Source organism: Polypterus senegalus, unplaced genomic scaffold, assembly GCF_016835505.1.
Source record: "Polypterus senegalus isolate Bchr_013 unplaced genomic scaffold, ASM1683550v1 scaffold_3367, whole genome shotgun sequence".
Taxonomy (NCBI): domain Eukaryota; kingdom Metazoa; phylum Chordata; class Cladistia; order Polypteriformes; family Polypteridae; genus Polypterus; species Polypterus senegalus.
In genome coordinates this window covers 1-4,854 of record NW_024385247.1, presented here as the reverse complement: position 1 = coordinate 4,854, position 4,854 = coordinate 1, and the positions used below count along the sequence as shown (strand labels likewise).

The window sequence follows — 4,854 nt, the reverse complement described above, 5'->3', positions numbered from 1 at the left end:
CTGTTTCAGACTGTTTTATCTCTCCATTCTTTAAAAGCTTTTGATTAGCCTTTTTAAAAGAGTTTTATTTTGGGTAGTATTAGTTGCTGTGCTGTTTCTTCTCAGACTTGATTGAATAGACACTGCAACTGCTTTTTCTGTGTTGGTGCATTTGCAGAGAGGGTCTGAAGTTCTGCTTAAAACATCCAGGCCTACCTTTGTTTCTAGTGTTTCCTTCACGGTTAGAAGCCAAGCTTTCCAAACGCTACAATCGAGTCAGCTGATCTTGCAGTATTTGTTTTGCTGTTCTGTCATTATCCTCTTTACTTTCAAAAACCATTCAGGGTCAAAATCCAGGTCATGTTTTAACTTATTTACTTTCATGTTGAACCCCAAAAGGACTCAGCCTTGTACCTCTCTACAGTCTCGAACACACCCCTTTCTTTTTTGCACCAAATGAGCAGCAATATCAGATTTCCACAACCACAAGCTTGCTGCAAGTTTTAATTTCTCCTGGAAGGATATGGCCTTTACTGAAGTACTGTGTCAAGAACACTTTTCTAGCCTCATAGGAGTCATCTTCATGACCCTTGGGATCTAGGGTTGTTAAATTGGCTTCTTGGTTTTTCAGCAGGGGCACATGCAACATGATCATTGTCCAATTCCGTTTTTTAAAAGACCCGGATCAGTGAATTCAAGCTCTCGCTTAAGAGGTGCGGGATGTTCCGCGATGTATAACTCTGGCTGCACTGCTCTTCTCTGTCCATTTTGTGCTTTCTCCAACACCTCGACAGTGAACAAGGTAAAGTAATGGTAGATGCAGTCATGTTACTTGTGTATATTCCCCAAACAGTGAATGCATCTTTATATAAAAAGTTTCTTTTCTCCACTGGATGGACTGTTTAAATTACCTGGTGTCTTTCTCTTAAATAAACCCAATGCATTGAAAGGGGGCCCTTTTAAAAAATTGAAAACACAAAGGAAAGAGGGTTTTCCCCCTACACCCTTTTTTGTAGGGGACAGCAGCTTGATGTGCACTTTTAGGGCATACGGTGTATCCAGCTTTTTATGTGGAGTTTTGGGAATCATTGAGGTTTTGTGCGAAAGCCGACTCTTCTGGAGCATCAATGTTGAAGATCCAATCAGCTGATTTTTTTGGGATTTGCAAGGTTAGATCGAAGTCAGTGGGGAGTGGGGTTCTGCCCCATACTTTCATCTGGGTGAGCAGACGGAATGTGCTACCAACTTCTACATCTTTAAAAAGGGACCGACAATGTGGAAAGACAATCCATGGATGAGCATATGTTTTAACAGTGTGTCACTGGGAAGGAAAATTACAAACAGACACTTCTTTAAAGTTATGTATTTTCATGATATAATTAGCCACAGCGGGCACTTTTTCAGCTTTGTGTTCTTTTTTAAAAATGTGCATGTAAACATTTTCTGGGGAGCCAACAGATTGTACAGTTTTTCCACTTTATAATATGCCAGCATTAGTTGAATTCATTTTTTTGGTAGATGTAGAAAGAGTTTAGTCGGGGCTCTGAGGGCAGCTCTGTTGGTTTCATTGCTGGATACCTAGTGCTGGGTAAATTTTCCCCCCAAATTAACCTTAGGGGAGCACCGAGGCTGGGAGGGCAGGCGGGAAAAGCGCCACCGGGAAAAGCTGCTTTACAGAGAGATTGCTGGGGAACTGATACTTGAGCTTTTCCGCATTGGGATTCTCACTTGCTGTGTCAGATTGTAACCCTGTGAATGTTTTTAACCCCGTAGGTTTTTTTTTTTTTAAAATGAACTTTGGGACATGCCCGCAGAACCTAAACCTGGGGTAGGGAAAACCATCATCTGTGTGAAAAGGCCCTTTATATTAGCGGGAAATTTGGGGAATTTTTGGGTTACCCCTAAAATATTTTTTATTTTTGGGGTTTTGGGGGCCAACAGATCAGAGGCTTAGATCTTGGTACTACTACATTGGTATGCCCATCATCGCAGTCACCTGGTAACCATTCGTCATGATTTCAATAACATTTTGGGACTGTCATAAGACTGATGAACAAGCATTTTTTTGCAGTGTATGTTTCCTTCCCCGGATTTACATTCAGCTTAAACAGCTCCATTCAAAGATTTTCATTTGTCTTGACAACATAAGGATGCCAATGTGAAAATGTTCCCATAGATATTTCAAACATTGTAAAGAGGATCTCTTGGTACACTTTTTACAGTAATACACGCCTGCTCTACACTATCAGCTTGTTTGTCTTGGGGGACCATCAACTTTAGATTGGTCTTTTTAATTAAACCTCCCATATGGTTGGTTTGAGGAGCTGAATAACTTAATGTGCTTTAAAATCTTTTTGTTTCCTTTAGGGAGGGGAAATTTAACAAGATAGACTTTCAAAAACTTCACTGTGCAATATAAAGTGACTTTGTAAGCAGAAAAAAAATTTTGGAAAATGGACAGCCTGGGCAGGCTTTTACCCATAATCCTGAAATAAAAAAAAAAATGTGTTAGGTTTTTCCCTATACTTTTGCTCACTAAATGTTTTCATCAATCCTATTTAGTTATTTTTCCAAATTTAATTTTTTCCTTTTTTCAATTTTTAATTACAATTATGCTAATTTTTCCCAAACATATACAAAGACAAAATAATTGATTTGTGTTAGCTTTTCACAAAATAAAACGGGAATTTTTCCCAAAAGTAGAACTAGAAGTATTAGTACAGTAAATACTAATGCTGATCCTTTTCCCTATGCAAAAAAACACAAATTAGCATACTTGGGTTTTTCATTAAGAGTTTTTTTTTTTTCCTTAGTGCTGATTTTCAAAAAAAACCTTTATTATGACATATTTATCACTAGGCTCTTAGTTAAATTAAGAGGGAATTTATTCTGTTATGAGCCATTTATTTATTTATACAGTTTTGGGAGGGGATTGGAAATTAATCTTAAAAAAAAATTTTAGAATATAAAAGAATACAAAAAAACCTTTTTTTTGTTAATGAAGGGGCCCAAAGTCCAATCCCCAAGTAGTATTTTTTTAATAAAAAAACATTTGCCCAAACTCCTTTAAAATCCTACCAGAAAAAAAACATGATAAAAGTTTTTTTAAAATAGAGGATTTCTTAAAAAACCGTTAAACCATATTTGAAGACATTTTTTTCGACCTGTCGGAGATTGGGAAAACCCTCCCCTTTAAAAAACAGGGGGATTTATATGGGGGTACATTTTAAAAAATGGGAAGTTTTGATTAAATTTGTTTGTGGCAATTATATATGGGGGGAAAAACCCAAAGGGGGACCATGGTGGCCATTTTTGGGGTCCAACTTTTTTTTTTTCTAGGGAAAAGGGTAGGACACATCAAACTTATTGGAAATTTTTACAAAAACAATGGTGTTTGGTTAACGAACTTTATTCTTTTATGAGTTTTTACAAGTTTCTGACCACTTTAAAAAAAGTTTAATGTGCCCATTGTGTTATTGTCAAGCAACCCCTTTTTCCCACTCTTCCCCCACTGACAGCAAACCGAGGGGGAAATGCTGACAGGGTTCCAGTATCCTAGTTTCGGTGCGCCATTCATTCTTCACAAATAGACAATTGCCTTAGATGACCTAAAAGAAAAAAGCGGGGGTGTTTGGGGGAACCCCCGGGGCCACGGGGCCCACAACCAATCCACTTTCCGGGAAACGTTCATCTAGGAATGCTCGGACCTGACACCCATAATGGGGGGGACCATCTTGCTGAAAAAAGGGGGAACGCCAGCTTCAGTGATAAAGAGGGCACATCATCATGTAGAATTTTCATATCCGTCCCTTTTGGGTTTCCATTGATGAAGGGCCCCCTATTTTTTTGATCCCAAAACCCCAACCATCCCATAAATTTTTTTGGTTCCAAAAATTTTGGGGGGACACCCCAATGTGGCTTAGTGTCAAAAATAGCGGGGTTTTTGTTAATTCCCCTTTAAATAAAAGTTTGCTCATCACTGAACAAAAAACTTCTAAACTGAGGGTCCCCCATTTTTTTTTGCCCATTCGAAAACCCAGGGGCCATCTGGCATCCTTTTTCGCAGTAGCTGGAGTTTGTGGGTGCCATTTGGGTAGCAAACCCCGGGGGTGTTCCCAATGCCATTCCAGTGAAGCGGGGAAGTACTACGTGGGGCTTTGCTGAATGAAGCAGGAAGCCACGATGCTTTATTAGTGAAGTTTTCAAACCCCCTTTTTTAAAAAACCAACACTGAACCAGTTTCACAAAATTAAAAGGTTTGTAACGTAGAGGGGATGGGGGGTTCCTTAGGGGGTTTCTTGAAATTCCAATGACCCGTTACTGCCACCAGACTAACACAATTTTTATCCCCCCTCACGGTTAACCTCTGCATGTCAGTTGAAACAAAAGAAACTTGTAAATAACCATGAAAGAAAAAGTTATGTTCCGCACATCATTGTTTTTCTTTTGAAATTCCCAAAAATTTATTTTTCACAGGGCCCTTCCATTGAAAAAAAAAAGTTGATAAAAAGTCCGATTTAAAAAGGCCACCATCCATCTTGAAAAATTTCCTCACATATACTAATGTGCCACAAACAGGAAATTAAATTCCCCTTTTTTTTTTAAGGTGTATCCATATAAATGGCAAACCCCGTATATAATTTTCTTCTTTGCAGCATGAAATGAAGACAAAAAATATTTCTTTAGCTGTATTTACTTTTAAAGCAACTAATAACAGCCAAGTGAAAAATATACAATCTTCACAATATTTTTTATATTAAAAAAAAAAAAAAAAAACAAAGACGCTTAAAGGATCATCCTCCTGTGTCAGTACCCCTTTTGGGAAACCCCCCTTTTCTTGAATTTAACCATGAGTTGGGGGATCTTTCCTTTTAC

General features: G+C 38.2%; 1 pseudogene; it reads right to left on the bottom strand.

Moving 5' to 3' along the window:
• Positions 1-244: 244 nt before the first annotated feature.
• On the bottom strand, positions 245-1,016 carry LOC120522258 (annotated as a pseudogene).
• Between the last annotated feature and the right edge of the window lie 3,838 nt (positions 1,017-4,854).